The sequence below is a fragment of the Aotus nancymaae genome, unplaced genomic scaffold (genome assembly GCF_030222135.1).
Source record: "Aotus nancymaae isolate 86718 unplaced genomic scaffold, 86718_ANA_hifiasm-v0.15.2.pri h1tg000155l, whole genome shotgun sequence".
NCBI classification, from domain to species: domain Eukaryota; kingdom Metazoa; phylum Chordata; class Mammalia; order Primates; family Aotidae; genus Aotus; species Aotus nancymaae.
Window position 1 is genome coordinate 2,383,986 of NW_026988570.1, and position 25,280 is coordinate 2,409,265.

A 25,280-nucleotide genomic window follows, 5' to 3' on the forward strand; every position below is an offset into this window, starting at 1 on the left:
TATTAATGGGGTCCATCATTTGGAAGGTGAGCTCCAATCATTATCATTCATTCAAGTCCTATTTTGGTATAGTAATTTGGGAATTAGATTCATGGGATGCAATCCCACATGGGGAAACATGACAACTTTCCTGAGAGTTGATGTAAACTGGGAATGAGAACTAATAATTTGCTCATAGATTTGTTGTAGAACAGACAGAATTACTATCCTTACAGAATTCAGAATGGACAATGTGCAATATTAGAATGCAATGAAACTTCAGTAGACTAAATGGCAAATAATTAAAAGCTGCCTTTTGAACTGAGAGTATGCAACAGAACCATGTATCCCATAGGAAAGCTATCCTTGCAGTTAATGTAAGAGTTTAAGATGCTCGAATTGTATCTTAAGATAAGCTTACAAAATTGGTATCAGAAAGCAAATGCCATAAAACAGTACCCCAGCAAGAAGGTGGTGGTATTACTGATGTATTGTGGGGAATGTAGTTTCAGATGCCGGGGGACGTTCCCCTATCCTTAGGAATTGGCGAGGAAAAATGACTCCCCCGGCCGTGACCTGCGTGGTGACGTGAATGAGCACCACAAGAAACCATTTTGACACTTCCCTGGACCTGCCCGGGCGGGGCGGGGCTGGGAGGCGGGCGCACGGCGATGGCGTCACCTTCCGGCGCCGCCGCTTGGTTTCCCTGGCAACTGGCGCGGTCGGGGCAAGGGAGATGCTGGCGCGGTCGGGGCAAGGGAGATGCTAGCGAGGCGGCAGCGCGATTCCCTCCAGGCGCTGAGGCGCCGCAATCAGGAGCTGAAGCAACAGGTAGGGTCAGGCTGTGTAGAGGGGCCTGGGGCGGACGATAGGAGGACGCAGCTGCGCGCATTACGGCTTCCTCACCGTGCCCCACCTAATCCTGGGAGCTTGGCCCCAACCCACTTACCTTCCCAGGTTGTAACGCTTCCTTACCCCTTAGCATTCCAGCACCAAACCCGGCTTCAAACCCCTCCTGCTCCCAATTCAACCCTCAGCCAACGGTGAAACCTCCCAAAATTCGTGACTATCAACTAAGCGCCCCTTCCTCCAATCGTCACTCCCACCGGACACCTCAGCATCCTACCCGAACAACTCACTAACTCACCTCATCTCCCAATCTAAACTTATATCAGTAACCATTTCCAACCCAACTCTGAGGCCCGTTCCTCTTCTCCACTTTCCAAGCTCATTTCCTTTGAGCCTTCTTTCAGTGGAGTTTATTATTGCCTCCATGAACTCAAGCGAAATAGGTGTCAAGGAATAGTCTTAATATGCAAGAACATTAAGATCTGACAAATGAGCAGAGGAGGTGAATGAGAGAGGAAATACAAGTAACTCAAACAAATGAGGAATGTTAACTTCAAAGTAATTGCAAAGGACATAAGGTATCACAAAAAGTTTTAAAAATCACAACAGTCAGTCTTGAGGAAGTTGTGATGAAGCAGGCATACTCACTGCTCCCGTGTATCAGGTGCCTGTACAGCCTTTGAGGAAAGCAGCTTAACAAGGTGTAGCATACATGTATGCACTTAGGGTTTCACTGTGTTGCCCAGGCTGGTCTTGAATTCCTGGCCTCAAGTAATTCTCCTGCCTCAACCTCCCAAAGGGCTTGGATTACAAGCATGAGCCAGCCTCAAGAGATTTAAAAGACATACTGACCAATTTCAATTTGGATATTAGTTTGAACAAAAAAAAAAATTGTAAAAAAAAAAAACACTAATTATGTGACAGAGAAAATTGAACTAACTGGATATTTGATAATTCTAAAGGATTATTACCTTTTTTAGATGTGATAATGGTGGTGGTGTTACATTTTATGAAGAATTTTTACTTTTTAGAGATGAACATATCTTTTTAGAGATGTTATGCAACAAATGATGAGGGGTGAGGAGGCATACAAATGGAACATGGTTGACCATGAGTTGATCAGTGTTGAAGCTGTATGAAAGTGGCAATTCTTCTTCAAGATCTTTGGCTCACTTTCTATATGTCTCCAGCTCTTCAGTGGCGTGGCTGATCTTTTCGTCTACTTTAGAAAGTTTCTCTTCTTTCTGTAACTGATAATTTTCCTCTACTGAAAATTTCCTGTAAAGTTTCATTGCATTTTCTTGATATAATTCAGTCATTGCTTTAAGTTTCTGTTGAAGCTTCTGATTCATATTTTCAAAATGTGCGTTTTCTGACTGCAATGATGCTTGTTCGGTCTGAAGATTTGTAATATGTTCTCTAAGCTCTTCCTTTGTTTTATCAATTTATGATAACTGAATCTAAATTTGGTTTCTTTCTCCTTTTAAGATTTTGAAAGAAGCAATTAACTTGGCAGCATGAATGAGTTTCTTCAAAACTCCTTTTAGAGGATTACTTAAGTAAACACCATTTTCTGATTCATTGTTCATTTCTAATTCCAAGTTATTATCATCCATTATATTTTCTCCAAGCATAGTAGCCCGATCTTTCATCTTTAGCAAGTGTTCAGAGTCTTGATGTAATTTTCTTTATCATTTATAATTTATTCTGCATGTACTTTGAAGTCTTCAAGTTTATTTTCTGTTTATTAAATTCACTCACTTGTTCTTTACATACTTCAGCTTCTTGCAAAAGCTGTTTCTGGCTTTCCCGAAGATGCAAATTTTCATTCAAAGCTATTCGTTGCTATCTTCAGTCATTTTTCATTCATTTGAAATATCTTGAAACTCATTTTGGCTTCAGCTACTCGTGATTTGAGGGATTTTGACTCATCTTCTAGAGACTGTATCCTTTTTGAAATATCTGCCATCAACTCATCTTGTTCAGAATGTTTAGATTTCTTTTCTTTTAACTCTTTTACTAGACAGAGTATTTTATCCTCAAGTTTAGAATTAGACCTGTCAGCTTTTCACAGCTTCCTCCAAACTTTATGCTTCTATTGCCTCCTTCTCGTAGCTGGCATCCTTTAAAGATGACTCTACTTCATAGCCTTCATACTCTCTTTGAACAAGGCAAAATTTTTCAAGTAGTTTACATTTTTCTTCAATTAGTCCAGAAAGTGTTACAGCAAGTTTTTTCTCTCTTCTCATATAAACAAGACTCCTAACCGATCTAAAACTTCTCCACAAAAAGAGAATAGCAAAAACTCCAACAATAGCTGCAGATATCACCAATTCCCCTAGAAAATCATAAGGATTAGGATCTGGTTTCATACCATCTGGCAGTGCTGCCACAACCCCGGGTAGCTCCTCCAGGAACAGCTGCAAGTATGGCTGAGGGGCAGTCCCCAGCTCCTCCACAGGGCCAAGGCTGCTCTGGCGGGTGCAGTAAAGCTGGCAGTGTCTGGACCACAATAAGCAGTGAAGAATACGCAGTCTTTGGTCTGGAACCCGAACTTGGCAACCGGCGTGGACCACTGTGGAGCCAGCTGCGGGGGGAGCTGGGGGACGCAGGCACCTACAGGTGCACTCTGCCCATCCCGGCCCCCTTGTTACACTTTACATCCTGAGGCAGCACAGGGCCAAGCCCAACCCACACAAGCCTGTGAGCCACCCTGTCCTTGCCACCCACCCCTGGCCAGAAAGCATAAAAATGAAACATATGGAAATTCTAGAATTTTAAAATAAAACAAATGAATTTAATAAGTCAATGAATGGGTTTCACAACGGAGTAGGCATAAATGAACAGGAAGATAGACCAGAATGAAATGCCCAGACTAAAACATAAAGAGATAAAAAGAAAAGTCTGAAATGAGCAAAAAGTATGTATAAAACACTAAAAGTATCTAACATATTGAGGCCTGAAAAGTAGATGAGAAAAATAATGGGACAAAAGCAATATTTAAAAATATAATAGCCAATAGTTTTCCAAACCTGATAAAAACACATCAAATCACAGATTTGAGAGGCTCTATGAACCCAAGATGGATCGATACAAATAGAAACTCACCTAGGTATAGCACATAAAATGACAGACAAAGTAAAGGAGAAAATCCTAATAGCAGCCAAAAGAAAAACAAAAAGGCATATTACTATGAAAGAAGCCAAAGTACACTTTGGCTGACTTCTCAGCAGAAGCACTAGAGAAGCCAAAAGAATATTGAAAGAAAATAACTGCCATTCTAGAATTCTGTGCCTTGCAAATGATCCTTAAAAAGTAAAAGCAAAATAAAGATATGTTTACACAAATTATAGCTGAGAGTTTTTTTAGCAACATATTTGCACCAAAGAAAATACTGAATGGAATTTTTAGGCAGATGCAAAATGATTCTACTTGGAAGCAAAGAAAAGATAGAAGGAGGCATGAAAAGGCAAATTTGAGGGTAAATCTTGATGAAGATTGGCTGCGTAAAGTTACATCGATAATGATTTGTGGAATTAAACTTATATAAAAACAGTTTTGTGTATATACATATATGTGTGTGTATACACACACACACCCCTATATAATTTAAATGGACAATGGAGGCACAAAAGGTGGGAGGGATTAAGTTTTTTTATATTTGTATTCCAAAGTTCTTGCATTATCTGGAAGGTGATCGAAGAATTTATACATGCCATTCTTTAAGTTAAAGGTGATTGTTATAGCCTTTAGAAAAAAATAGTAAAAGTTGGCTGGGAGCAGTGACTCATACCTGTAATCCTAGCACTTTGGGAGGCTGAGGTAGGCAGATCACTTGAGCTCAAAAGTTTGAGACCAGCCTGGGGAACATGGTGAAATCCCATCTCTACAAAAAATGAAAAAACTAGCTGGGCATGGTGCTGTGCACCTGTAGTCCCAGCTATTTGGAGGTTGAGGCAGAAGGATTGTTTGAACCTGGGAGGTCGAGGCTACAGTGAACTGAGATTGCACCACTGCACTCCAGCCTGGGTGACAAAGTGAGACCTTGTCTTGAAAAAAAGAAAATACTAAAAGTAGATAAACATATAATTAATAAGCTAATAGAGTAAATAGAATAATAAAAATATTCATTTCAAATGAAAGAATAAGAAGCAAAAGGAAGATAGAAGAGATGGAATGAATGAAAAACAAACAGTAAGATGATAGATTTAAAGCCAAATATATCAATAGTTAACAGTAAAAATAGGCAAAACATCTCAATTATGTTTTCAGACTGGATTAGCAGACAACTACAATTATTTGTTGCTTACAAGAGAAACATCATAAATATAAGGAGGTTGAAAGTAAAAGGATGGAAAAATATCCTGTATAAATGAAAACCAAAAGACAGACATTTTAGCTTCATTAATATAAGAAATAATATAGTGTAAAATAAGAACCACCAGAACTAGAGGGATATTTTGTAATGATAGAATTAATCAACCAGGAAGATGTAACTTCTAAGTTAGCATGATTCTAACAACATAGTTTCAAATGCATAAAGCAAAAAAATCTGGAAAATTTCCAAATATTTGAAAGTTAAATCACATAGTTATAAATGACCTGTGGTTTGAAAAGAAATCTACGAGGAAAAATGGAAAATATTACTAATTGAATGAAAATAAAAACACAGGATATCAAAATTTGCAGTATGTAGTTAAATTAGTCATTAGGGGAAATGTGTAGCATTAAATATATTATAAAACAGAAAGTACTTGAATTAATAATCTAAGCTTCCACCTTAGGAAACTAGGGGGAAAAAAGAGCAAATTAAAGCAAGTAGAAAGAAAAAAATACCAAAGATAAAAGCAGAAATCAGCCGAGCATGTTGGTACACGCCTATATTCCCAGCTACTCAGGAGGCTAAGGCAGGAGAATTGCTTGAACCCAGGAGGAGGATGTTGCAGTGAGCCGAGATCACTCCAGCCTGGGCAACAGAGCAAGACTCTGTCTCAAATAAATTTTTAAAAAGCAGAAATCAATAAAATTGACCACAGATAACAGTAATAAAGGAAACAATAAAAGAAAGCATAATGCATAATGACAAAGTGCAATTTATCCCAGGAATTTAAGTTTGATTCAACATTTGAAATTGAATCAGTGTAATTCATGATATCTATAGACTAAAGGAGAAAATTCATATGATCATCTGAATAAATGCTAAAAGCATGTACCAAATGTAACCTCCTTTTAGGGTAAACACTCTCAGAAAACTAAGGATAAAAGAAAACTTTCTTAATCTGCATTAAAAAATTTTGTTTTTAATTTATTTTTAAACTTTTAAGTTCCAAGGTACATGTGCAGGATGTGCAGGCTTGTTACATAAGTAAATGCATGTCGTGGGGATTTGTTGTACAGATTATTTCATCACCCAGGTATTAAGCCTAGTATCCATTAGTTGTTTTTCCTGATCCTCTCCCAACTCCAACCCTCCACCCTCCAATAGGCCCCAGTGTGTGTTGTTCTCTTCTATGTGTCCATGTGTTCTCATCATTTAGCGCCCACTTACAAGTGAGAACATGCAGTATTTGTTAAACTGCATCTGTAAAATTCCCAGGCCTAAAATCATACTTACTATTGAAAAATTGAAGCTCTGCCCTGCCCGGGGTAGGCTATGGATGGTCCAGTAGACTGGGCCTGTGCTGTGTGGGGAAGGTGTGGGCATCACAGCCTTCCTTTTCTTAGGGCCCCCTGCACTTGGGGACAGAATGTGGCCGATGGGACCCTCTGGACCTCCAGCTGCCCAGTCCCAGATTAGAGGGATGGGCATCAGTGGGGAGGGTCTTAAATTAAGATGATTTGCCTTCATAGATTGGGAGACACAAAGCATGGATGGATAGAAACCTTTACAAGTATAAGTTCACATATTAACATATCTGCTTGCATGCTCCAGTTATGTAACAGTTATGCCTACTACATTAAATATGAGCCTGGCTGTGGCCTCTTAGTTTGATATTTTACGGCTTTTGCTGGATTCATGGAAGGGTGAACCTGGAATTAAACAGGCAGTAAAAAATGTAAAAGCTTTGATAAATCAAGAGGTGAAGAACAGCATTTCTTCTAACAGAACTGTTTTAGGAGGATTTTCTCCAGGAGGAGCTCTTGTCTTTATATACTTCTCTTACCACACAGCAGAACCCGGCACCATGTCACTGCACTCAGTTGCTGGCTTCCACTTTGCGATCCATTTCTACAGGGTCCCATTGTGGCACAAACAAAGATATTTCTATTCTCCACTGCTGTAGAGATTGTGACCCTTTAGTTTCACTCATGTTTGATTTACTTACTGTTGAAAATCTTACAGCATTGGTAAATCCAGCCAGTGTAAACTTCAAAACCTTCATAGGCATGATGCATAGCTTGTCACCAGGAAATGATGGCTATCAAGCAATTCATTGATAAACTCCTACCTCCTGTTGACTGATTTCACTAAAAAGGCCTTCTGTAGAAATACACCAGCATCATTGTAGTAGAGTATAAACCTTTCCCCCAGCCAGGTCTTGAAACTGCTTATGTTTGCATGTTAAAATGTTTTTCAAATACATGCAAATGGCATGAACTAACCAATTAGGATCTTGTAAGTTTCTATATTTTCTATACACAAATATATGGTAGAATATATCAGCATTAAAATAAATGAAGCTATTTCACTAATTTTAATAATTAATAATAAAAGCTAGCCTCCTTTTCTCAAATGTAATTGTGCAGCATAATAAAACACTGCAACCAAATTTTTTAATTACATCACTTGAACATTATTAGTATGCAGCTGGGTGTAGTGGCTTACAGCCTGTAATCCCAGTACTTTGGGAGGCCAAGGCGGGCAGATCACTTGAGGTAAGGAGTTCGAGACCTTCCTGGCCAACGTGGTGAAAACCCATCTCTACCAAAAAATACAAAAATTAGCTGGGAGTGGTGGTGCGCACCTGTAATCCCAACTACTCAGGAGGCTGAGGCAGGAGAATTGCTTGAACCTGGAAGGCAGAGGTTGCAGTGAGCTGAGATTGCGCCACTGCCCTCCAGCCTGGGTGACAGAGCGAGACTCCATCTCAAAAAAAAAAAAAAAAAATTACTAATATGCTTAATGAACGTTTGTTCAGGTTTAAATGCGCAGTTAAGGCCAGGCATGGTGGCTAAAGCCTGTAATTCCAGTGCTTTGAGAGGTGAGAGGATCACTTGAGGTCAGGAGTTTAAGACCAGCCTGGGCAACACAGTATGACCTTGTCTTTACAAAAAGTTAAAAATTTATTAGGGTGTGATGGTGCACGCCTGTAGTCTTGACTACCCAAGAGGCTGAGGCAGAAGAATCACTTGCGCCCAGGAGTCCAGGGCTATAGTGAGCTATGATTGACACCGCCTTTCAACCTGGGCAACAGAGCAAGACCCTATCTCTAAAAAAGATAAAATAAAATAAAATGATTACATGAGCCATTAAGATATAAATGATTTATGCATGCTGTGAGTCTATGGATTTATTCTAAAATTGCTAAAATGTCACCATATAGTGACCATGAAAACCCCTTCAAGAAAACAATGAATCCGGGAGCTGTTTTTTGATAAAATTAACAAAATAGATAGACTGCTAGCTACACTAATCAAGAATAAAAGAGAGAAGAATCAAATAGACATAATAAAAAATAATAAGGAGATATCACCATTGATCCCACAGAAATACAAACTACTATCAGAGAATACTATAGACACCTCTACACAAAAAAACTAGAAAATCTAGAAGAAATTAATAAATTCCTGGAAACATACATCCTCCCTAGACTAATCCAGGAAGAAGTTGAATCGCTAAATAGACCAATAACAAGTTCTGAAGTTCAGGCAGTAATTAATAGCCTACCAACCAAAAAAAGCCTAGGACCAGGCGGATTCACAGCCAAATTTTACCGGACGTACAAAGAGGAGCTGGTACCATTTCTTCTGAAACTATCCCAAACAATTGAAAAGGAGGGACTATTCCCTAACTCATTTTATGAGGCCAGCATCATCCTGATACCAAAACCTGGCAGAGACACAACAAAAAAGAAAACTTCAGGCCAGTATCCCTGATGAATATTGATGCGAAAATCCTCAATAAAATACTAGCAAACTGAATCCAGCAGCACATTAAAAAGCTTATCCACTGCAAGCAAGTTGGCTTCATCCCTGGGATGCAAGGCTGGGTCAACATATGCAAATCAATAAACATAACCCATCACATAAACAGAACCAATGACAAAAACCACGTGATTATCTCAATAGATATAGAATAGGCCTTTGATAAAATTCAACATCCCTTCAGGTTAAAAACTCAATAAATTAGGGTTGATGGAACATGTCTCAGAATATTAAGAATTATGTATGACAAACCCATAGCCAATATTATACTGAATGGGCAAAAGCTGGAAGTGTTCCCTTTGAAAACTGGCACAAGACAAAGATGCTGTCTCTCACCACTCTTATTCAACATAGTATTGGAAGTTCTGGCCAGGGCAGTCAGGCAAGAGAAAGGAATAAAGGGTATTCAAATAGGAAGAGAAGAAGACAAATTGTCGCTGTTTGCAGATGGCATGATTCTATATATGGTAAACCCCATTTTCTCAGCCCAAAAACTTTTTAAACTGATAAGCAACTTCAGCAAAGTTTCAGGATACAAAATCAATGTGTAAAGATCACAAGCATTTCTATACACCAATAATAGACAAGCAGAGAGCCAAATCATAAATGAACTCCCATTCACAACTGCTGCAAAGGGAATAAAATACCTAAGAATACAGCTTACAAGCAACATGAAGGACCTCTTCATGGAGAAATACAAACCACTCTTCAAGAAAATAAAAGAAGACACAAACAAATGGAAAAACATTTCATTCTCATAGATAGGAAGAATCAATATCGTGAAAATGGGCATAATGCCCAAAGTAATTTATAGATTCAATGCTATCCCCATCAAGGTACCATTGACTTGCTTCACAGAAATAGAAAAAACTATTTTAGAACTATACTTGGAGAGAGATCCAAGATGGCTGATGATTAGCAGCTCGGGCACGTACCTCCCAGTGAAAGCGCAAAGAACGAGAGGACGCCACACTTTCAGACGCATATTAGTTGCTCACGGACCAGGAGATTCCCAGTGGAGGAGCTCCACGGGTCGCCAGGGCGACTCTTGTGGCCGGCGTGGCGGTTTTGCTGGTGCCTTAGCACGCCAGTTCTTGGTGCAGAGTCCGGAGATTCCGGGCAGAAAAGCACCATCAATCTTAACTCCGCTGTTTTGGCCGGCTCAGTGGATTGCTCAGATTTCGGCGCAGGGAATCAACAAGTTGGACGTCAGAGACCCAGTTAGAAAGTCGGTAATTATAAAGACGACAGACGGACAAATATATAATGAAGGGAAGAAACCAGCGTAAAAAGGTACAGAATACTCAAAATCAGAATGCCTCTCCCTCTACAGGGGATTGCAATTCCTCATCAGTAACGGAACAAGGCTTAATAGATTACACGTGTGTTCCAATAACAGCAGCAGGTTTCAAAACGTGGGTGATAAGAAACTTCTGTGAATTAAAAGAACTTGTTCTAACCCAATGCAAAGAAACTAAGAACCTTGAAAAAAGGTTTGACGAAATGTTAACGAGAATGGACAATTTAGAGAAGAATATAAGTGAATTGATGGAGCTGAAAAACACAACACGAGAACTTCGCGAAGCATGCACAAGTTTAAACAGTTGAATTGATCAAGCAGAAGGAAGGATATCAGAAGTCGAGGACCAGCTCAGTGAAATGAAACGAGAAGACAAGAATGCAGAAAAAAGGATGAAAAGGAATGAGCAAAGTCTCCAGGAAATATGGGACTATGTGAAAAGACCTAATTTACATTTGATAGGTGTACCTGAATGTGATGAAGAGAATGAATCCAAGTTGGAAAATACTCTTCAGGATATCATTCAGGAAAATTTTCCCAACCTGGCAAGGCAGGGTAATATTCAACTCCAGGTAATACAGAGAACACCACAAAGATATTCTTCAAGAAGACCAACCCCAAGGCACATAATCGCCAGATTTATTAGGGTTGAAATGAAGGAGAAAATACTAAGGGCAGCCAGAGAGAAAGGTCGGGTTACCCATAAAGGGAAATCTATCAGACTTACAGCAGATCTCTCAGCAGAAACCCTACAAGCCAGAAAAGAGTGGGGACCAATATTTAACATCCTTAAAGAAAAGAACTTTCAGCCCAGAATTTCCTATCCAGCCAAACTAAGCTTTATGAGCGAAGGAAAAACTAAATCTTTTGCGAACAAACAAGTACTTAGAGACTTCACCACCACCAGGCCTGCTTTACAAGAGCTTCTGAAAGAAGCACTATACATATAAAGGAACAACCAATATTAGCCTTTCCAAAAATATATCAAAAAGCAAAGAACTTTAACACAATAAAAAATTTGCATCAACTAATGGGCAAAACAGCCAGCTAGCATCAAACGCCGGTATTAAACTTATATATATTTTAATTGGATAAAAAGCCAAAACCCATCGGTATGCTGCATCCGGGCCCATCTTACATGCAACAATACACAAAGACTCAGAGAGAAGGACGAAGATTTACCAATCAAACAGAGAGTAAAAATAAACTAATAAACAAAAAGCAGGAGATGCAATTCTCGCCTCTGATAAAGTAGACTTTAAAGCAACAAAGATCAAAAGAGGCGAGGAATGACATTACGTAATGGCAAAAGGATCAATGCAACAGGAAGAGCCAACGATTCTATAGATCAACGAGATAGAAGATTGACGGGGATGTTCAGAACTTGGACTCGGACCTGGAACAAGTAAACTTAATGGACATTTGTAGAGCTCTCCACTTCAAATACACAGAACATACATTACCACCTCACACCTATTCCAAGGGTGACTATATAGTTGGAAGTAAATCACTCCTCAATAATCGCATAGCATTTCATAGGTTTAAATTAAATATTGGTTGGCTGTTTGTTTGTTATCTTCTTCCCTTATTCCTTCCTGACTACATCATTAAGTATAATTATCAGTATAAAAGAGGTTTTCAATACCCATTACTAAATTGCATTCTAGCCTGGGCAAGAAAGCAATACTCCCATTCTCTCTCCCTCTTTCTTTTCCTTCTCCCTCCTCCCCATTCTCTCTCTCTCTTTCTCTTCCTTTTTCCTCCTTCCTATTCTCTCTCTCTTTCTCTTTAAAAAAAAAAAAAAAAAAAAAATCAATACATAGCAAATTCAAGGAGGCCCTTGAGTTTGGTTATTTATGACATTCCTAAAAAAAAAAAAAAAGAAAAAGAAAACCATAACTAACCACTTTTACAATGAACAGCAATGTGAAGGGGACTCCCTTATCCTCCAAAGAGGTTTTCCTCTTAGAAGTGATGACAACCCCAAGGGCAGAAGCCAAGTCTCTTCATCAGCCAGGCTTTCATCATACAGAAAAAAAAAAAAAAAAAAAAAAAAAACTATTTTAAATTTCATGTGGAACCAAAAAAGAGCCTGTATAGCCAAGACAATCTTAAGCAAAAAGAACAAAGCTGGAGGCATCAAGCTATCTGACTTCAAACTATACTACAAAGGCTACAGTAACCAAAACAGCATGATACTGGTACCAAACAGGCATATAGACCAATGGAACAGAGCAGAGAACTCAGAAATAGCACATCTACAACCACCTGATCTTAACAAACCTGACAAAAACAAGTAATGAGGAAGAGATTCCCTATTTAATAAATGGTGCTGGGAAAACTGGCTAGCCATATACAGAAAACTGAAACTGGATCCCTTTCTTACACCTTATACAAAAACCAACTCAAGATGGATTAAAGATTTAAATGTAAAACGCTACATCATAAAAATCCTAGAAGAAAACCTAGTACCATTCAGGACACAGGCATGGGCAAATACTTCATGATGAAAACACCAAAAGCAATTGTAACAAAAGCCAAAATTGACAAATGGGATCTAATTAAACTAAAGTTCTGCACAGCAAAAGAAACTAGCATCAGCATGAACAGGCAACCTACAGAATGAGAGAAAAAAAATTGCAATCTACCCATCTGAAAAAGGTCTAATATCCAGAATCTACAAGGATTTTTAAACAAATTTACAAGAAAAAACCCCACAGAAAGTGGGCAAAGGATATGAACACTTCTCAAAAAAAGGCATTTATGTGGCCAATAAACATACAAAAAAAACCTCATCATCACTAATCATTAGAGAAATGCAAATCAAAACTACAATGAGATAGCATCTCATGCCAGTCAGAATGGTGATTATTAAAAAGTCAAGAAACAATAGATGCTGGTGAGGCTATGGAGGAATAGGAATGCTTTCACACTGTTGGTGGAAATGTAAATTAGTTCAACCATTGTGGAAGATATTGTGGTGATTCCTCAAGGGTCTAGAACCAGAAATACCATTTGACCCAGCAATCCCATTACTAGGAATATACCCAAAGGAATATAAATCATTCTACTATTAGGACACATGCATATGTATATTTATTATAGCACTATTTACAATAGCAAAGACATGGCACCAACCCAAATGCCCATCAATGACAGACTGGATAAAGAAAATGTGGTACATAAACACCATGTAATACTATGCAGCCATAAAAAAGAATGAATTCATATCCTTTGCAGGGACATGGATGAAGCTGGAAGCCATCATCCTCAGCAAACTAACACAGGAAAAGAAAACCAAACACCACCTGTTCTCACTCAAAAGTGGGAGTCGAACAATGAGAACACATAGACACAGGGAGGGGAACATTACACGCCAGGGACTGCCAGGGATGGGGGACAAGGGGAGGGAGAGCATTAAGACAAACACATAATGCATGCAGGGCTTAAAACCTAGATGACTGATTGATAGGTGCAGCAAACCACCATAGCATATGTATACCTATGTAAAAAAAAAACCTGCACATTCTGCACATGTACCACTGCACATGTATCTGCACAAGTAAAATAAAATAAAAAGATTTTTTTTAAATTGCTAAAATATCACCATGTCATCATGCAGTTTCAGAATATATATATATATACACACACACACAATCACACACTATATGTACTATATTACATATAGTGTGTGTATAAATAAATACATATAAATATACATGTTGAGTGTGCGTGTAAATATATATATACACATGCAGCACAAATGTACATGATTATAATATGTAATAAGAATGAGACAGTATTACTTTATTCCTAATAACAGAGATAATGCTTTTAAATGTCAGTAAAGAGTAATATTGCTCTCTTCAATTCATGGCCCTTTTATTTTGAGTACCAGGCTTTTCTTTTCCCTGATGTTCCTATTTAATATTCTTTTTTCTCTCAAGAAATATTCTTTCTTCCTTTACTATCCATAATGGACTAAATACTATCTCCCTGCTATAGACGTGTACTATCAATGCATGCTGTAATTTGACATCCTGAATTACAGACACATGGCATTTGAAGTGTATTTATACTTTATAAAGAGACTAAATGCTACTCAAAACTTTCTACATTACTTATTTCAAAAAAACTGTACTTTAAGTCCAAATTTAGACCTATTTAGTAATTTTTAATCCATTTAACTAAAATAATTCTGTGGTTTTGCTTTTCTTTAATCAACTGAAAGAATAAATAGGTCATATTCTAGTATGTTCTGAAATATTTAAGACTGATCTCAAAACTAATCTCTAAGATGATTCTCCTTGTGGCATAGAGTTTATGTTTACTTAATTAGTATGTATTTTTGAATCTAACTATTGTAGAAAATGAGCAATCTATTAGAAAATTTGCATTACTTTATTTGCTAATGAACTTACTTTAAAATTTCACTTTTTTGAATGAATGACTTAATTTTTAATTTTTCTTTATTTTTTAAATATTAGAATTGACATTCTAAATGTATTTTTAAAATTTTTCATTTGTTAAAATCAGCATAAATGACTTAAAAATTATGATTTTGTGCAAACATAAAAGTTTTAGTCATTTGCTTTTAAATAGCCAAATTTTTGAGATTACTAGTAAAAATTATTTGAAAACAAATTTGTAGATAATAAAGAGTAGCTAGAACTGTATTTGTATGGTATAGTTACCTCACAGTTTAATATGCAGCAAAAATGTATGATCGATATTTCTGAACTGTGTTAATTTTTCTGCCATTTTCCAACTGATCAAAATGATTTTAGGAATGTATCCTTGTAAATAGGTACTAATTGATAATGGAAATAATTTCATAATGGGCTATAAAGGATATTAATAATGAAGCCATATGTTTATGCTTGGGTTTAAAACTTTTAAACCATTATTTGCTAAGTCATTTTGCTTTCCCTTGAAGAACACAAACTGTTGTTTCAGTTTTTCAGACTAACAAGATCTTATTTATGGCAACAAATATTTCATTAAAATGTTGTGCTATAATATGGGAAAATGTAAATCTTTTTCACAGTTTCTTTCAATGTGAAATAAAATTTAATTCTGACAAAAAAGGAAAAAAGTGAAATGTTTTCCCCCTAAGACTGAGAACAAGGGAAAGATTTTCACTCAATCCACATTGTACTGGAGGCCCAGCAAATACAATAAGGTGAGAGAGGAAAACAATTTACAGATTAGAAAAGAAGAAACAACTGTCTTTATTCACAGGCAACATGATTGTCTACATAGAATATTCCAAAGAATCTACAGAAACAATATCAGAAGTTTAGCAATATCAGAGTATATAAACCAATATGTAGAAATCAAATGTATTTCTATATGCTAGCAATAAGCAATTGTAAATTACAAATTATAATTTAAAAGAATACTACCATTTACAGTGGCACAATAATCATTACATATTTAGAGAAAATCTAAGTAAAAAATTTTTATGAAGAAAACCACAGAACATTTATCAAGAAAAATAAGAAGAAATAAATAAATAAATGTAGGGAGACCCTTTGTTTATGGAACAGAACACTCAGTATCATTATGGTATCAATTCTCCCCTAATTTATCTGTAAATTTTATACAATTGTAATAAAAATATCAGCAGACTTTAAAAAATAGAAATTGATGTTTTAATAAATAATTCTAAAGCTTATACAGAAAAGCAAAGGATCTAGAGTAACTAAAACAATTTTGGAAAAGAAGACTGAAGTTAAGGAATCATAACATCTAATTTCAACTTACTACAAAGCTGCTGCAATCAGGGCAGTATGCTATTGGTGTAAAGGTAGACATAATGGTCAACTTACTTTTGACAAGGGTGCCAAAACCCATCCAATGGTGAAAGGATGGTCTTTTCTACAAATGGTGCTGGAAAAACTAAGAGAAAAGGCAACCTGTCTACCTGAGGTAGACTTAGGAAGTTGTTGACTCAACAATCTGAGACTCATCTTCAAGCCTGAGAAGACACATTGGCTGATGGTTTCTAAGTGCCTACTAGTCCCAGGTTATTCTTAGTTATTCTTGCCTCTCTCATAGCTCAGTGTTTGTTACCTACTATTACGAATGTTTATTGATTAAAGACAAAACAAGATGAAAATATGTTGATTGATACCTAACAGAAAATCAGACCACTAAAAATGAAAACACATCTTTAAGAAGAATCAGTGACAGTGGCAAAGCTCTGGAGAATTCCTAGATTATTTTCTGCAACTCTGACTAATGGAGAATTTAAAAAGGGGAATTGAGAAAAAAAAAAATCTATCCTCCTAGGTGTAAGGCCGGTTGCCTCACCGGGAACTCGGACACCCCCGCCTGCTCCGGGAGCTCGGACATGCCCACCCACCTCACACAGCACCTAGCTCTCCCTTAAAGAACCCCGCCAAAATGCAAAAGAAGTCTTGTAAATCTACCCAATAGCATTCGAGTCTTAGCTACCCAATAGCAGTCGAGTCTTGTAAATCCACCCAATAGCAGTCGAGGCTTGTAAATCTACCCAATAGTATTCAAACCCTGCCTACCTGCCAATAGCAAGCTTGTCCTGCCCACGCCCTGCTCTCCCACAACCAATCAAACACCTCCACTCCCTATAAAACCCCATGTCTGAGAGGAGTCCGTGCGACTTCTCCAGCCCTTTCTGTTGGACCGCAGAACCTTGCCCGGGAGCTGAATAAATTCGCATTGGATCTTCTTGTGCTGGCCTCAGTTTCTTCATTTTAAACTCGGCAAGAACCCTTACACTAGGAAGGAATTATTATTATCTGACTGTGACAACAAATAATGACCAAAGCCAGTTTTAAACCCATTCTAATCAAGCATGACAACTTCATATCAGTAAATACACTCCCTGAAATCAGCCAATTAGCAGCAGTTTTCACTCTGCTCAGTAAACAAGCTTCTGAAAGTTAGCCAGCCATCATTGGTGTTACTTACTTTCACAGTTAAACATTAAAAAACAATAACAACAAAAAACACCCTAAACACTCCAGGTTTTTGTTTGTTTGTTTTGGTTTTTTTGAAACAGAGTCTTGCTCTGTCACCAGGCTGGAGTGCAGTGGTGGGATCTCAGCTCACTGAAACCTCTGCCTCCCAGGTTCAAGTGATTCTCATGCCTCAACCTACCAAGTAGCTGGGGTTACAGGCATGCACCACCATGCCCCACTAATTTTTGTATTTTTTGTAGAGACAGGGTTTCACCATGTTGACCAGGCTGGTTTCAAGCTCCTGGCCTCAAGTGATCTGCCTACCTTGGCCTCCCAAAGTGCTGGAATTACAGGCTTGAGCTGCCATGCTCAGCCAACATTCCTGTTTTTGAAAATCCTCCAATCCCTAAACTCTGTATTACAAGACCAACTCTGCGTTGCTGAGAAAGAGTGTGCTTTACAACTACCGCTCCAACTTGCTTACAAAGTGATAAATTTAGCTTTTTTATTTCTGACATTAAGAAGTGGCTTCTTCCTTCAACATAATTACAATATTATATCATTTATCTGGAATTTGTATTATTGATGGTATTTGTTAATTTTTTTTTTTCGAGACAGTGTCTCACATTGTCATCCAGGCTGTAGTGCAGTGGAATGATCTTGGCTCACTGCAGTCTCCGTCTCCTGGGTTCAAGCAATTCTCCTGCCTCAGCCTCCCAAGTAGCAGGAACTACAGGCATGTGCCACCACACCCAGCTAATTTTTTTGTATTCTTAGTAGAGACAAGTTTTCACCAAATTGGCCAGGATGATCTCGATCTCCTGACCTTGTGATCCTCCTGCCCTTGTGATCCTCCTGCCTTGGCCTCCCAAAGTACTGGGATCACAGGCATGAGCCACTGTGCTCAGCCATAAATTTTCTTTAAAAACGTGATTTTTGTGATTCTTCATTCCAAGTAAATTTTTTAATTTAAAAATAATTGTCTTATTCTACAAGTATTTATTGAGCACATACTATGAGGAAACATGTTAGACATAAACAAAAATGGTCCCTGCTCTCATGAAATTTACAGTCTAGTGGAGAAAGCCAGACATTAATCAAATAAACATACCAAAATATATAATATGTATTACTCTGTCCACCCATGAAAGATTATAAGCTATAGGAACTGAACTGCCTGTCCACCATAAATAACTATTTAAGAATGCACAAAATACATCGAACATTTAGATATGGTGCAACAGGTAGCACAGAACTGTGATCCCCAAAGGAAAGAAAACAAATAAATTCAGTCCTATGATTGTCCCAGTTTACTTCCTGGAGAGAGTTTCCAGGCATCAGTCCAGGGAGGGCAAAAGCAAACAGAGCCCCACTGAGTTGAGGAGATGGAGATTAGTACTCTGGGAGGCAGAGGTGGCTAGAATTTACAGGCAAAGTACAGGAAATAAAGTTGCTGAACAGAGTGAGAATGATGCCTCAGTGACCTGTGGGATATCAGTCTAAGATGCATGTAATTGAAGTCAGAGAAAAAAGAGAGACATAAAATATTTGAAGAAATGATGGCCAAAGGTTTTCTAAATTTGGTAAAAACTATAAGCCCACAGAACCAGGGGACTCAACAAATCTGAAACAGAACAAACTTTGTAAAACTATACCAAAATATATTATGATCAATTGCTCACACACCTTTATAAAGTCTTAAAAACAGCTATTGGGGAAAAGATGCATTATACGCAGATAAGAATTACAGCAGACTTCTTTTCCAAAACTGCATAACCCAGAAGCAATGGAACATCTTTAAAATGCTGAAAGAAAACACTGTCAACCCTAAATGTTCCATGGTGAGCAAGTCTATGCAAACTTATGCCCAAAGCCCAGGAAGCTGAGAGGTGAAAGAAGGAGGCTGACAAATCTGCCTTCTCAGAAAGAAACATTTAAGAGGGGCTTACAAACAGAAGTGATAGCCTTTGGCAGTCATGAGAAGGGATAGTGGATCCTTGCGCCTTTATCCCCTAGGCCCAGGGATTATATACCACAGAGAAGGAATGTGCAACAATTGAAGTCAACCCCTCAGAGAGGGACAAGAGTGAAGGGTAGAAAAAGTAGAAATCTCAGAGGCATTCCCAGAACAGGGGTTAATCAGAAGTCAATATAATAGGTTACCATTCAAGACGGAGTTGCTTTATCATCTACACCTGTGGAGAAAAAGTTAGATGTTAAATCTGAACTCAATTGAACATGGACACAAACAATGGTCACCAAGTCCCAGAACAGGTTGTGTGAGCCCTTGAGGCATTCATCCAGCGCTGTTTCAGATAAATCTCTATTTCAATCTATTCCTATATGTTAGTCATCGAAAAACAATAGACAGTCGCAAAAACAAGTTGACCTTTTTGTGTTCCTTGTGCCCAGTTATGAAGGGACCTCATGACTGGGCCTCATGCCAAACAACTTGTTACAAAAAGAGCTAGGGTCCCAGACCGTGCCAAAGTTTCATGAGACCTCTCCTCATCTTTGCATGGACAAGTGGCCGACTTTGGAGCCCAGGCTGTTACTTCCTAGTCTGGTGACAAATCCTCCATAGTCTGGTGAGTGTAAAAAAAAAAAAAAAAAAAAAATATATATATATATATATATATCTTTTACCTTCTCCCCTTCCCAGTGCAATTTGGTTATTATATCAATTTGCTTATTATATCATTTGCTTATTATATCCACATTGTCATTTATGTGGGATAAAGGTTGTTTACCCTTAAAGGTATTGTGTGTGTGTCTTTTCTTCTCCTACCGCATGTTTCATGCACAGAGCAACACCGAATCTACCCAACATTGTTTACCACAGGCTACACTACTATTGTCTCTTATGTGAATTACTGGAATAGTGTCCCAACTGGCCTCCCTGCTTTCATCCTTAGTGACTTCTTATCCATTCTCCAGCTGAAATAAGATTAAAGTTATTACTATGCAAATGGGATTATGCAATTCCCCTGCTTAAGAAAAAAAAAAGGCTGCTGATTTCACTGTGAATAAAATCCAAAGCCGTTGATATGGCCTGTAAGGTTCTGTCTACTTGTTCCACATGGCCTGTAAAGTTCTGTCTACTTGTTCCACCTTTCTTCCACTCCTATCCTTCTAACTCTTGCTGATTCAGCATTTTAAAAATATATAATTTTGTTTGAGACAGGGTTTTACTCTGTCACCCAGGCCGGAATGCAGTGATGAGATCATGGCTCACTACAGCCTCAACCTCCCAAGCTCAAGCAATCCTCCCACCTCAGCCTCTCACGTAGCTGGGACTACAGACACGCACCACCACATCTGGCTAATTTTAAATTTTTTTGTAGAGAGAGAGTCTTGCTATGTTGTCCAGCCTGGTTTTAAACTGCTGTAGGCAAGTGGTTTTCCCACTTCGGCCACTTAAAGTGCTGAGATTACCTGTGTAAGCCACTGCACCCCACAGTCTGATTCAGCTTTTTGCAGCCCCAGAATGGTCACAAAATATATACCCTCAGCCCACAAAAATCCATTCTCTCTCATTTCTACTCCTGTTTCTCACTTCAAGTCTTACCTGTAGGAGGCCTCCTCTGACTATTTTCACCCTTCCAGTCCCAGGTTCCTCTGTGCACACAGATCTGGCACACAGTACTTTTCTATCAGAGCACTCATCAGTGTTTATACCGCTGTGTTTATTTGTGTGAGTATTTGATTATTGTCATTCTCCCTCTTAGAAATTAAGATCCTTGAGATTGACTCAGCGTGGAATATCTGGCACACAGTATGCACTGAGGAAATACTTGTTGGAATAATTAGTGAATTATAGATAAAAACTTACCTTGGAATTAATTATGGATGGTTTCTTACTCAGAAGGATTTCCTGTTCTTCCTGAAAGGGTTATATAAGGCTACTCTACCGTGTGTCTTCAGAATTACAAAACAGAGAGGCAGACTTGAAGTGCTTTGATGGTTCCTGTGAAAAAGAAGGATCAAAGCTCGAGGCTCATCCTTCTCCCATGGAACCCCTTGCGTCCTTGCCCTGCACTGGGACAAAATGATCCACATTTGGAAATCACACAACTTAGCCCATCTACTTGGTATTTCTGCCTACTTCCTCCAAATCTCACTCTCTTGGGATGTGTGTTTGCTGGTACTGATGGGGACAGGCAAAGAACTTGAGCACATCACCCAGCCCTACAGGGATTTCCCATTCCCAAAAGCTCACAGGAAGAGAATGGGAGACAAAGGGCCTGGTGATTAGACTCCCAAGACACTGGTCTGTCTGCTTGTGTCTCTGGTGCAACAGGCCCAGCGAGAGTCTTTAAGGCCAAAACAAGGATTTATTGAGGTGAGTGCTCCATTTTAGTCATGGCAAAGCTACACTGTTTATGCGGGCTCAATTTAAGGTATACAGTGATCGCTTTGTTGTTTAGGGTCTGGGAGTTACAGAGGAAACTGATTTCTTTTACACACTTTAAATGAACTTATTTACAACCAATAAGATCTTACACTATAAATGGTAAAATCTTTTTCCTTGGCAAGCTCCTCAAACAGCAATCTCAACAGTAGCAGTTAATGTATTTTTCAAAAGGCACTCTTCCAATCAATTAACTTACTATGCTTGACTATTCAGTCTGTTAATCCAAATTTAAGCATTACCTCAAAGCTGGTTTACCATTGTGAAGTCCACTAAAATACTCCATTGAAACAACTCACTCAGGGGAAAAACACAAAGTGGCAAGCTGGGGACACAGTGGCTCTTTAAGAGGGATTTTAAAGTTTATGTCCCTGCCTTCTACCTGGCAGCTGTATTATCTCCAGTGGTAAAGGCTCCTTCTGCTTAAACGAAGCCATGTCTCTAATCTCTTTTTGTTCAGGCTCCATTTGCTAACCTATCTTTCAGGGTTTTATTCTGTGTGTCTAAGGTTTTCCCACACTCAAGACTCTGGTATACATGATCTGGCTTATGTTCAAAGACATCTAAGGGATGAGGCTAGAATTCCAAGTGAGGTTCAAATTTGCATTAACACCAGTGGCACAAGTACACAACTTGAGGCTGCCAAGAGTGGCTCTTTAAAATGTCTTAGAGCTGTTGAGTAACACTAAACTCCTTATTTTATAAATGAGTCAAGTGAGACACAGATAAATTTAGTTTCTTCTCAGTATGTGACTTATATTTCAAGATGCAGTTCAGCCATCCACTCAGAAGTCTTCCCTGACCATTCTCCACTGTCATCAACACCAGATATTTACTGAGTATCTGTTACATGCCAGTCCCTGTTCTAGGTACTTGGGATTCACCAGTACACAATGGAGACAAAAATCCCTGCCCTGGAGCAGCTTACATTCTAGCACGGGAAACAGGTTACAAACAGTGAGTGTAATACATGTTGAGGGCAGCAAATTCTGGAGAACAAACAGGGTCATGGGGATCAGGAGTAGGCAATCCCTGAGTGGGAGCTGTTTGAGTTTGTGATTTTTAAATAGTTGAGTAGACCTCATTGAGAAGGTGACAGTTGGCACAAACTTAAAGGAGGTGAGGAAGTTACCCATGAAAGTATCTGGGGAAGAGTATGCCAGGTAGGGGGACCACACATGCAAATGCTCTTGGGCAGAACCATGCATGCCTGTGGTGAGCTCAAGAAACAGTGAGCAAGCCAAAGGGGGCCTCAGAGGTGGAGGGGAACTGGTCATGCCAAGCACTCAGGACCACCATAGGGGCTTTGGCCACTGCAGAGCTCTAGCAGAAGAGTGTGTCAAAGTCAAAACATAGAGACAACCCTCTGAAATTAACACATTTTATTTGGAAAGAAAGAATTGCAACTTGGGACATACATGCAGACTGGATGGTTTTCAGTATGTCTGCAGAACAAAGACACTTAGAGGTTTTATTTTTAAAAGAGAAACATTATGTTTTGTTCTCAGAAAGTTCATTGGCACTAGTAAGGTTTTGACAAGCTAACAAGTTTTGATTGATAAGTGACAGCAATGGGTCAAACTATTCTTAGAGTTTCAGGAGATTGTTTTAGTAGCTATGGATATGACTGGTTTCAAATTATAGCAGGTAGCATCAGCAGCCAGGCTTTCAGAGAATTATATTCTTGGAGCAATGTTTCATGTCCTGAGTGCTTTTCCTTTGCCCTCTCAAATCTGTTTTAGTTGGGTATAACAAGAATGACCCAAATGGTATGATCGACTTTCACAAGTGACATGATTAAACATTTTCTGATTTCAAAGGTTTGGCTGCTGTGTTGAGAAGAGAATGTGATGGACATATATAGAAACCTGGAAACCTGATAGGGCTAATACAATAACTCAGAGGAGAGGTGATGGCAGCTTGGACCTGTTGGTAGCAACAGAGTGGTAAGAGGCGATTTCATTCTGGCTATGTTTTAAAAATAGAACTGACAGGATTAACTGAGAGATTGGATGGATTTTAAGTGAAAGAATGTCTCTGAGGGTTTTGTTTTATTTTCCCAAACTACAATGATGAGGATTTTTTTTAAGTCCAAGCAACATACTTACACACATATTCCAACTCATCACATTGTGTCACAATTTTTTTTTCTACCTCTTTTTACTTTGTGCTGAGGGCAGACCTTGTGCTGTACATTCCCAATGCCTACTGGAGCATTCAATAAATATTTGTTGAGTAAATGAACATTAAATGTGGCAGATGTGAATTCACATTGGACCCAACACTGTCCTTATCCTCTCCCTCCTAAGATACCTTTTACCTCAAGTGTGAAAGTCCATTTGCTGATCTCTGCAGAGAGCCTTAGTCAGGTCCCCAATCTAAGAGTTCAGGCTCCACTTGCTAACCTTTCTTTCAGGGCTTTATTCATTTTATATTACTGTGCATGACATTGTGATTATATATATTTGGTCTTCATTCCTGTTTCCTGGCATACAGCTCCTAAAATCCTTGGAATCTCCAGAGTGATTGATAAGAATGCATTTTGTATGCTAATGAGATAACTGGAGGCCCCTAGGATGGGGACTACCAACAGGAAAGACCAGGGCATGATTAGACTTTCAGCCCTACTCCCCAGCTTCCAGGAAGGAGAAAGGGCCTGAAGGTTAATTTGATCACCAATGGCCAATGATGTAATCAGCCATGCCTATGTAATGAAGATTCCTTAAAAACCCAAAAGGATTGGGTTTGAATGAGCTTCTGGATAGCTAAACATGTGGAAGTTCCTGGAGGGTGGTGGTCCTGAACTGCATATGAAAGTTCCATGCCCTTTTCTATATGCCTTACATTATCCATCTCTTCCGCCTGGCTGTTTAACTATATCCTTTGTAATATCTGTAAGGCAGGTTGCCTCGCTGGGAGCCAAATGGGCACACCTCTCCACGCCTGAAAACTACGTCACCATTCTGAGTGCATTACTCAGCATCTGGCCTCTCCACGCAGGCTCCCCACACCCACTTCCGGATTCCAATCTCAGTGCCGTACTCATCAGCAAACTATGCACTCGGCCCCACCGAAATTTTGAAAAATCCCGCCAAAGACCTGCCCTATGGCAGCTTGCCCCATACGTCCTCAACCGGCCCACTTGCCAGTAGCCCAGCTTGGCTGCCAATGGCAGCTCGCCTTGTCCGTGCCCAGTCCCTTCATAACCAATGAGAATACCTCTGCTTTGTTTCCCCCGCAGCTGATCAACTACCTCCACTCCCTATAAAACCCCATGCCCCAAGAAGAGAAGCGCGACTTCTTTGGCCTCTTTCCAGGACCATAGAACCTCGCCCAGGAGCTGAATAAATTGGCTTTTAATTTCCTTACTCTGGTCTCCGTTTCCTCATTTAACTTGGCAATAAACCTTACAATATCCTTTATAATAAGTAGGTAAAAGTAAGTAAAGCATTTCTCTGAGTTCTGTGAGCCTCTCTAGAAAATTAATCAAAGCTAAGGAGGGGTTTGTGGGAATTCCTGATTTGTAGCCGGTTCTTCAGAAGTATGGGTGACAACCTATTTGTGATTGACACTGGAAGTAGGAGGAAGTCTTGTGGGACTGAGCCCTAAACCTGTGGGACCTGATTCTATATCTAGGTAAGTAAGTGTCAAA

General features: G+C 38.9%; 1 long non-coding RNA gene and 2 pseudogenes across 1 annotated transcript; 2 read left to right on the top strand and 1 right to left on the bottom strand.

The window, feature by feature from the left end:
- The first annotated feature begins 687 nt into the window (after positions 1 to 687).
- On the top strand, positions 688 to 24,990 carry LOC135272939 (uncharacterized). Its single transcript, XR_010340847.1, has 3 exons — positions 688 to 810; positions 23,449 to 23,574; positions 24,532 to 24,990. It is a non-coding gene; the product is annotated as an uncharacterized LOC135272939 (long non-coding RNA).
- Positions 1,759 to 3,465, bottom strand: LOC110568263 (melanoma inhibitory activity protein 2-like; annotated as a pseudogene).
- LOC135272920 (acyl-protein thioesterase 1-like) lies at positions 1,759 to 7,844 on the top strand (annotated as a pseudogene).
- Positions 24,991 to 25,280: the final 290 nt, after the last annotated feature.